Raw genomic sequence first — 11,228 nt, 5'->3', positions numbered from 1 at the left:
AGTTAAACATAGCATATTTAATTCATTCATTGGTTACAGAAAAGTATACATTTTGGTACCCCACGTGTGCCCCCATCCTCTCCCTTTATCATTAGGATGGAATTCCATACATTTCTGATTTTGTCTAATGCAGGCTTTTGGGTGCCTTATGATAAGCAGAAAGAGGTCCTAAAGATGTTACTCTGACCTTTTTAACTATACTTCTCAAAACAACCTTTAAGCCTGGTCTTCATCTCCAAATTCTTAAACTATTAAAATATTGGCTATATTGATTAGATGTTGAATATATTGGCTATACCTACTTCAACTTCATGCACAAAATTATTTTAAAAACGTTGTATAAAATTACCTTCAGGCTATATGTGTAAGGTGTATAAGAAACATAAACAAATTTTGTGTTTATACTTGTGCCCCATTTCCAAGATATCTCATCAGTTATGTGCATGCAAATCCAAGCATCCCAAAATCCAAAAATAAAAAATCTGGCATCCCAAACACTTCTGGTCCCAAGCATTTCAACTAAGGGAGACTCAGCCTATATATGCCAGGATTTTGGCTCTGGTCTGTTGCTTGTTGTCGCTCTTTTAGTGGGGTGGGCATGGTTTCCTTCCACCTCCCTTTTCTTATTCTGAGCTCAACACCTCCCTCAACTACATCCTTTTAAAACACTGAAGAGATAGTGTGAGGAGGCCAGGCTCAGTGGGAGGACAAAGGAGAAGCCCCAGTTTTTTTAAAATTAATTTTTAAACGTTAATTTTTTTGCAAAAATAATTAAAACAATTAACTATGTTAAAGACATCACATCTTACCAAATTTTCACTTTAACCACTTGAAATCCTGTACCTGTAAATACATTTAGGCTGTGTGCAGGATATTGTAATTTAATTTAAATTCTATTTTTGGTAGTTGTTTATGTCACAGCTATAGTTTTTGCATTTAGATATCACTGAATGTAAAAGCAATAGTTGTGGCATAAACAACTAGGAATTCCGAGTAACATTAGTACAAAAAATATTACTACAAAAAATATTACTAATGGTTTTGTATGGTGTGGCATGGGGGAGATCAACGGGATATGAATGACACCATGAGTGAATGCGCCAAGTGACACCAGCTCTAGTGACACCATAACCTCCACCCCAACTGTCACTGCTGTGGCCTCTGAGGGAGGGAAGAGCAGTCATTCTTTCCTTTTCGTAAATATGCCTCTTTTAAAATTTCAACTCATCTGCAAGCATCTTATACACCCATCCTAGTTTCTTTAGGTAAATGCCAGTTTCCTATCTTCTACCATGCTGTAGTGCAGCCAGGATCCACAAGGTCTAAGGTTCCAGGACTTTGTGATTAGTAGGGGCTAGGATAGCAACTCAACCTCTCTTATTCCTTGTAAGTTTAGCTGCAGTCTCTGTAATGGCTAGAGGAAAAATATGTGGTTTCTATGGCTCCACAGCTGCTCCAGCCTACTAGCATGACCTGGCCCTCTGTTTCTATGCCAGGGTGGCTGTCTGCATGGGCACCCCACTAAGCCACTGGTGTATCTGCCACCACCACCACAGGTCACTCACTTCTGAGGTTGGAACAAGGCACCCAGCAATGATCACATTGGAAATAGTAGGTGGCTCAGTGGATACCTGGGTAGACTGCCAACTCAGCATAGAAACTTAGGGCTTTGCATCTTCCCGGAAGATCTGGAATAAGAGACAAGTTTTAAAAAATGTTTTAAAAGGGTGATATACCCCAGTTCGGATGCAGAATGTGCTGCATGTTGTCTGCTTGCACCAAAACTGGGGTTTGGGTGGTGCATCATCCAAACAGGACAACATAAGGTCAGGGGTGAAGTGGGCATTTTGGCCTGTACAGACAGGGCCTTAATTATGCTGGATTGTTACAAGCTATCCTTGTTGCACTCCAAAATATTTTGGGTGGTGGCTTGGTCTTGAATGAGCAAGATCCATTACATTTACAAAACACCTGCTCTTGATGGAGATGAAAACTTTCAGATTTTGATCAGTACAGCCATCTGAAATTTTCGAGGATTCCTGGGGCTGATGGTTAACAGAATTGTCACGATGCATTACAAAATTTATCACAATACCACTGTTCCTCTATTCTCTTCTCTCCATTCATAAAGATTAACGAAGAACAGAAAATGTTACCAAGCCACAAGACAGATTCAGTAGCATTGCTTTCAGAGGAGCAGGGAAGCAATATCTGGACTCAAAATAACTATTTGAGCTGAACACAATATCCCCCACTTATGGTTTATATTTTTAAAATTGACGTATTCATGAGTAACATTGAAATGTACTGGATATATCTAACAGTATGGAAGTAAACTGGTTGATATTTTACATGATTCATAAATTAAAATTTCCGTCAGTTTGTTCATCAGAAAGGAGTGGGGAGCCAAGGCTGTTGCAATCCATTATTTTTAAAGATGAGAGAAGGTCAAGATTTGGCATCCTTTCATAGGCTGTCAGAATTTAATAGACTTCCTAATACACTGGCATACTCTCATATAGTGTGCTAATTCTGAATGGTTTAAAAATAGCCATATGTCCTTTATGATGGAAGGGACATGGTCTCTCAGTATTTCTAAGATATTATGAAAGTTTAAGAATTTGGTCCTTCCTTCCATCCATCCTTCCTTCCTTCCAATTTCAATCTGTATTGGGTTTAATATTTTGTAAGCCAGCTTGAGTCTCATTATTGGAGAAAGTGTAGGATATGAAGGAGGAGGAAGGGGATCACAATAGCACAATTACAAAATGTTGTCCTATTTGGACCATTCCACATTATCCAATGATCACAGAATCATAGGATCGTAGGGTTGGAAGAGACCACAAGGGCCATCCAGTCCAACCCCCTGCCATGCAGGAAATCTCACTGAAAGCATCCCCGACAGATGTCCATCCAGCCTCTGTTTAAAGACCTCCAAGGAGGGAGACTCCACCATTCTCCAAGGGAGTGTGTTCCACTGTCTAACAGCCCTTACTGTCAGGAAGTTCCTCCTAATGTTCAGGTGGAATCTCTTTTCCTGTAGCTTGCATCCATTGTTCTGTGTCCCAGTCTCTGGAGCAGCAGAAAACAAGCTTGCTCCCTCCTCAGTATGACATCTCTTCAAATATTTAAACAAGGCTATCATATCACCTTTTAACTTTCTCTTCTCCATGTTAAACACATCCAGCTTCCTAAGTCTCTTCTCATAGGGCATGGTTTCCAGACCCTTCACCATTTTAGTTGCCCTCCTTTGGACACACTCCAGTGTCTCAACATCCTTTTTAAATTGTGGTGCCCTGAAGTGGACACAATATTGCAGGTGGGGCCTGACCAAGGCAGAATAGAGTGGCACTATTACTTCCTTTGATCTAGACACTATACTTTTATCGATGCAGTCTAAAATCGCATTGACATTTTTAGCTGCCACAGCGCACTGTTGACTCATGTTCAACTTGTGGCCTACTTGGACACCTAGATCCCTTTCACATGTACAGTGGTACCCCGGGATACGAATGCGCCGCCTTACGAAATTTCCGGGTTACGAAAAAAAATCAATTAAAAAAACTGTTCCGGGTTACGAAGGTTATTTCGGGTTACGAAAGAAATTTTTGGTGCTTTTCGGCGCTTTTTCGCACCAAATCACGGCTTTCGCTATTAGCGCCTATGGGTTTTCGGCTTGCGAAAGCTTTTCGGGTTACGAAAGCGGCGGCGGAACGAATTAATTTTGTAACCCGGGGTACCTCTGTAGTCTCATTCAGCCAGGTGTCCCCCATCCTATATCTGTGCTTTTCGTTTTTCCGCCCTAAGTGCAGTACCTTACATTTCTCCCTGTTGAAGTTCATTTTGTTAGATTTGGCCCAGCTTTCTAGTCTATTCAGGTCATTTTGAATTTTGATCCTGTCCTATTAGCTATTCCTCCTAATTTGCTATTCCTCCTAATTTGGTGTCATCTGCAAATTTGATAAGTATGCCCCCAATTCTCTCATCCAAGTCACTGATAAAGAATCTCATTGATTCTTAGAATCTTGGATAGGATCATTCACGGGCCCAAACTCCAGTAAACAATACCTAGCACACTGAAACCAAGATAACAAGAACAATCATCATAATACTAGTCATAATACTCTCTCTAGGCATTGCTTGGTTCTCCACTGTGATTCTGGGGACAAAATTTGGCCCATGCATAGCATAGAATTCTGCTGGTGGACCTAGTAATGTCTAGAGAAATGTTCTCTCTAGGTTTTGTTAGGTTTTCCAGTGTGATTCTATGGTATGCTTCAGCTGGAAATCATTCATCTCATTGAAAATAATAAAGTTCCCTATTTTTCATGGTTTCAGATATCTACAGCAGGTCTTGGAATGTATTCATGGATAAAGGGTCATACTATATTCACAGTCATTACTTAGTCATGACTGTGACACTATTGTAAGGCTCCTACCTACCTCCCAACCTACTTAACTGGTTATCATCTGCCTGGGAAGAAGGAAGTCCATTTTGCCAGTAATTAGAATATCAGTTAATGAAATTTCCATCAGGTTTGATGGTGGTGGTGGTGCGGGGTCAGACCTGGAAATGTTACTTACTTAAATATACTTAGCTAAATAGCTGTTACAGGGTTTTGGTCAACTTTCTTTTTCTTTTTTCCTCTTTCTTTGGAGCTTATCGCTCAGCATTTTAAACTGGTTCCAGCCTTCTGGGCTGGAGCTGGAATGCTGGATGGAGGCGGGGATTATTTCACATTAAATCACTGGCCTCCATCAGCCTGGGTCTGAGTCGCGCTCTGCCAGCACTTTTTACAAGTTGGAAAGCTTTCTGATTTCTAAAAAGTGCTGACGGAGCATGGCTTGGACCCAACTGGGACATTGGCTGATGGCGGTCAGCAGTTCAGTGGTGTTTTAGTGTGCAATAATCCCCGCCTCCATCCCGCATCCCGGCTCCAGCCCAGGAGGCTACAGTGGATTTAAAATGCTGAGAGATAAGCTCCTTTCTTTCTTTCTTTCTTTCTTTCTTTCTTTCCAAAAAATAGATATTGCTTCTGTGGATCTTAGCTTCCAAATGTAAATGCACCAGAGCTTGGAAAAATTACTTTATGACTCTTCCAGCCAGTATGGCCAGTGGCCATGCTGTATTTGGGATTATAAGAATTGTAGTCATAGACGGTAATTTTTCCCAATGCAAAAGTCGTACAGATCTTAGGAAGTAACCTTACGTTTCTGGCATGGGGGGGTCACTTGGGTGTTATGAACCTCCATTTTGATAACATAGACCTTCCTCTCTAAAAGGGGAGAACAACATCCACTGTTAAAGGCATCTTAACTGTTGTTGTGTGCCTTCAAGCCATTTTCAATGTATGGTGACTTTATGGTGGTCGTATCATGGGATTTTCTTGACAAGATTTGTTCAAAGAGGGATTTACCATTGCCTTCCTCCAAGGCTGAGAGAGTATCACTTGACCAAGTTCACTCAGGGGTTTTTCAGAGTCCTAGTCCAACAGGGAGTTGGCCTGGATGGCCTTTGTGGTCTCTTCCAATTGTATGATTCCTTGAACACTGATACCACTACACCATGATGATTGACTTTCTTATAGTGGCAGAAAGTGGCTTCATTTCTGTAAGAACTGTTCAACAGTGGACTAGGCTTTCTCAGAGGATGGAGTACTCTTCTTCTATGGAGGTCTTTAAACAAGGTTGGGTGGGCATCTCTCAGGATTTGTGTATTCCTAAATGACAGAAGTTTGAACTAGCTGGACTTTCTGGACCCTTACAACTCTAAGATTACAGTATATTATTCTATAATCTACCAACAATGTTTTCATTGCAAGGGTGGGGAGAGCATGCCCCATACAGCGAGTTGTTGTTTGTTGCTAGCTGCCTTCAAGTCAACCTCAACTCATGGCGACCCTGTGAATGAGATGTCTCCGAGTCCCCCTCTACTTCTATGCTCCTGTAGGCTCTCTGACTGAGTGTATCCATCTAGCATGTGGTCTTCCTCTCTTTCTACTGCCCTCTATCATCCCCAGCATCGATGTCTTTTCCAATGAGTCATGCCTTCTTATGAGGTGACCAAAGTACAACAGATTCTATTTAGTCATCTTCACTTCCAGGGCTTTGTTTGTTTTCAGGACCCAATTGTTTGTAGTATTGCCCATCCACAGTATCCTCACCACTCTTCTCCAGCACCATATCTCAAATGAACCAATTTCCTTCCTATCGGCTTTCTTCACTGTCCAGTTCTCACATCTGTACATGTTGATAGGGAATGCAATGGCTTGGACGATTCTCCCTTTAATGTTCAGCTGTATATATTTTTACATTTTAGGATTTTATCTAGTTCTTTCATACCTGCCCTTCCCATGATCAATGATTAGATATGATGGGAGCCAAAAATCATTTGATTCCAGAATAGGTAAGGGTGATATGCAAATGGAACTAGATCTTCTTCTGACTTCACTGCAATCGCCATTCTGATCAATGTTTGATCCAAGGTATGGGAAATCTTTAACTGAGACAGGATTAAAATCCACCAGAATCAAAGCTCCCCCAGTTCTCCCAACACACATCTTCAGAATGGATTTTTAAAAAAGTATTCCAACTCTGGAGCTGCCATTCTCATTTTCTCTTGTGCAGAAAGCAACGGGAGGGCTATTTTAAAGGAACAATTGCAGGAGGAGGAAAGACAAGGAAAGCTCTAGTCGCACCTTTGGCCAGTGCAAGCCTGAAAAAAAATACTTCCCACCTCCCACCTGTACTCTGCAATTGCTTCACTTAAAATATGTCAGCTATCAGAAGCAAAGTAGTACATACCGACTCAAAATAGCTCCAATTTAACTCAAATTAGGTCTGATCTAACTCAAATCAGCTGACACGAGGCCAAGCTAAACATTGTGTATAACTGCATTTAATATGTCTAGTTCTCTTTCTTCTAAATAACAGCTGAGATGGGACAAAAAATCAGGATTGGAACAGCATGTGAGAATGGGGTTAACTGTTCACCTCTTGCCTTGGTCCTGATGAAAATCAGCTCCCCACTCCCCTATTAGCCCTGGGAGAAAAAAACAACATTGATACCAATCTAGACTGCATCCACACTGCAGAAATAATGCCATTTCATAGAATCATAGTTTGCATCCATTGTTCTGTGTCCTATTCTCTGGAGCAGCAGAAAAAAAGCTTGCTGCATCCTCAATATGACATCCTTTCAAATATTTAAACAAGGCTATCATATCACCTCTTAACCTTCTCTTCTCCATGCTATGGAATTCTGGGATTTGTAGATATTTAGCCTTCTCTGTTAGAGAGCTCTGGTACCATAACAAATTACAAACTTCTGAAGATGCCAGCCACAGATGCTGGCAAAACGTCAGGAATAAACTCTTCTAGAACATGGTCACATAGCCCAAAAAATCCACAAAAAAAACTATGGATGTTGGCCATGAAAGCCTCCAACCTTTAATTACAAATCCTTGGATTCCATAGCACTGAACAATGGCAGCTAAAGTGGTGTCAAACCAGATTATTTCTGTAGTACAGATAGAGCCTTGATCCAATTGAAACTGGCTGCTTGCATCTATTGTTCTGTTTTCATAGATATAGCTAACTGGTCATCACAGCCTGAAGGTTTGTATCCTATCTTTTTCGAGTTCCTTTCTAGTTCTATTTGCATATCAGTCTTGCATATCAGTCTACTCTAGAATCAAATGAATTATGTCTCCCATCATGTGTTGTAATGGTTTGAGTGTTGGACTAGGACTTTGGAGACCTGGGTTCGAATCCCAGCTTGGCCATGTAAAGCATTGGGTGACCTTAGGCAATTCACACTCTCTCAGCCTCAGAGGATAGCATTGGCAAACCCTCTCTGAAGAACATTATCAAGAAAACCCCATGATAAGTTCACCTTATGGTTGCCATAAGTTGGATATGACATGGGAGTTTATCATACGGGAGGAATTTATCTTAATTTTGAATGAAAAGAAAGTGGGGTCAGAACACATTCACGTGAATTCGAATTGTGTTTGAACTGACTTCCCATTGCCTGAAAATAGCTTGCCATTGGCTGAAATTGTGTGTGATCACCTCTCACGCAATAAAGTGAAACCCCTTGATTGCATCCGGACTGACTTCCCATTGCTCATAATTGCGTGTGGTAGTCTATCACGCAATAACGTTAAACCCCATGATTGCGTTCAGATTGCCATTGGATTATACTTCCAATTTCCCTTGTCTGATAATGTCCTTGGACACACAACAACCCATCATCCCCAATTACTGACTATGCTGGCAGTTATGTTGGGACGTGTAGTGCAAGCATCTAGAAATATGGATGAAAGGGGCATTTGTCAATTTCCCGACTGGGATCAAATTTGAAAGTTCTGATCCCTTGAAAAACTTGCATGGTTATTAAAATGGCATGTTGAAATTTCCTGCAATTTACAAGAACTTTTCCTTTGCTTGTTCCCAGCACAAAATAAAGTACACAGCAGTGTGAGAAACTGCACAGCTTTGTTGTAAAAAAGCTACATGCACACTCTTATCAATATGCACAAAAAACTGTGCAGCTTTCTGAGGTGGAAAAACAACAACAACTCACCCAGTTACCTTGGGTCCCAGCAGACCAGAAGGGACCACTACATTGGGAATGTTTGGTGTAAATTAGGATGGGGAAAGAGCAGCCTTTGGGCCTCATATGGTCTGACATGACCATTTTTTGGAGGCTCCCATGGACACCACACCATCAAAAAAATAATTTTAACATAAAATCAACCATGCCATCTACTTGCTTTAGCATAGTTTTTACCCCCAGTTGAACTGTCTTGAGCCCAGGAAATGGCATTTTAAAGCAAGAAATAAACCTTAAAAGTTGGCAGTGGCATTTTGAGTAAAAATTGTTAGAAGTTAATACATGTTGGAATTGGCAGTGTGGTGTAGGAGATGCAGCCCTCTGAGATCCAATGAGGGATTTGCATATGCCCCGCACCTTGTCAAGTTGCCCACACAGTTTATACATATTGGAAGGGGCCAGATGAGGATATTGCCCTCCAAATAAGAATTCTGACTCCTCTGATGAAATTTTCCTCCACTTCATAAATTTCAGTAACTTCATTTGAACATTTTAGAAATACAGTTTCAGCATCCAAAGAAAAAGGACAGGCAAAGTAACCAAGGGAATGCAAAGACAGCAAATGTAAGAGTTCTAGGTGTAAACAACCTCTAACATGTCAGTCTCTGCTATGCTAGAAATTTGGGGATAGAAGGAAAATTGCATGTGGGGCAGAGTTCTTACTTTAAAGAAATGGTCTCATTTTCCATCACTCGGTAGTCAGTGTAGACACAGAGCCTCGACTTTATGAAATGATTGTCAGCCATTGAGCAGTTGGGGGTTTAATAAATTTCCTACATTTGTTACTTGTCATGGGCTAAAAAGATGGGGTGTCTTCATTCATTTGGCAGGGCACAATATGTAGCTGGGTTCTGCTTGATGGATCACAGACTATGCAAGTCTGATTTTCCGCTGCTCTCTTTAGAGTGCCTTGATAAGAAAACTTGCACGGAGTAAGCGTTTTCTGAACACAATGAGAATTCCAACATATTGAGAGCCATAGCCATGTTAGTCCAGAATATCAGTATGCAAAGGGATCTGGTAGCACTTTTTGAGACGAAAGACTTTATCACATGAGCCTTTAAATCTGCTATTAAAGTTAAGGAATAACGCCTTTGGAAACACTCATTGCATGATGTCGTAGCCATTTTATTGTTCCTTTGCTCTTAGAGTGTCCCTTTTCATTGATGGCAAGCACCATCGATATGTTTCCAAACACACTGCTGCAGCATTTCTCCTCAAATGCAGTAACTTCTTGGCATGGTTGTTCTGGCATTCGGAAGTCACATGGGTCATTGTCCTCATCTCTTTCCCCCTCCTTATTGTGACGAACTGACTTACAAACCAGCCAATCAGAAGCCAGAGACCCTAGGCCAATCAGGTGCTGGCTGAGGAGTTTGAAGATTCCGCTTGGCAGTTGGGTTGAGTCAGTTAGGGTTTGGAATCCTGAGGGATGAAGCTGGAGTTCGGTGGGGAGATAGTTAGGATTAGGGACTGAGGAAACAGTATTTTGATAATAGACCAAGGAAAGATCTGTTAGGTCCAGAGAGGGACAATATTAGTTCTGGAGAGTCTAGAGAGGAGAGACTCAGTGCAGCCAGACTCAGAAAGAGGGGTTTGGGTTACATAATTTCTAGAGTGATAGTATAGCCTGAGTTAGTATTAGAGACAATTAAAACCAGACCTGTATATATGTAATAAAAGAGGACATAGTAACAGCTTCATGTCAAAGTTACCTTTGCCTATTCTGTGTTAAAATAAACTTTTATTCTTGTTTAACTATCCACTTGGCCTGTGTTTGGGCATCCATCCACGCTACTGACCTTTAAAAAACCCACAGGGGTGTTGGGTTGAAAGAAAGGAAGGAATTGTGAGGTGGTGGGGAATCGCTACACTTATTTCATAGGAGGGTTCTCCGCAAGTTCCTCACCAGCCTGCCAAAGAAGGAGTAACTTCTTACTCACGAGGAGATTATCATTCCTTCTTTGTCAAGGAGGGAAGGGCTAAAGAAGGATGAAGAAGATAGAACGTGGGGACCTTTGATGGCACAAAATACCTTCCACACAGACACAAGGGTGTTTGGGGGTGCATTTGGGGGATAAATTACTTTTTTATATGCATGTGGGGGAGGATGCAGCCCTCCAAGTTCTCCCGGGTGGGCTAATGCACCCCCCCAAATCTCCCACAGTTGCCCACCCCTGCTTTACAAGTATAACACATTGTTTAATTTATGAGACCACTTTAATACCCGGAACAAATAGCTTGTTTGTTCAGAACAGGAAACATATTTTTAAAAGAAATATTTAATATATCATCGGATCCAATCAGTTCCATCATAAGTTTTTAATTGACTAGATACGTCTACAGGACACACAGTAATTAAAGGTTATATACAGAAGGTAATTTACAAAAAACAATTGAAAGAACTACAAAGGAGCAGAATCCAATAATATATTAGTCCATAAAATCTGTCCACTGTCCTCCTGCCACACTCTCCATGAAATATACAACAGAAATATGATTAATCATCTTGGGAAGGTGTACCCATTCCCCATCCCTTCCCATTTATACAAAGCATTTTCATCCAGAACAAAAGAAATACACAAACCACCATAGGGTTTATCAGACAAAA

This window comes from Sceloporus undulatus, chromosome 1 (genome assembly GCF_019175285.1).
Source record: "Sceloporus undulatus isolate JIND9_A2432 ecotype Alabama chromosome 1, SceUnd_v1.1, whole genome shotgun sequence".
Taxonomy (NCBI): domain Eukaryota; kingdom Metazoa; phylum Chordata; class Lepidosauria; order Squamata; family Phrynosomatidae; genus Sceloporus; species Sceloporus undulatus.
This window is presented reverse-complemented; position numbering follows the sequence as displayed.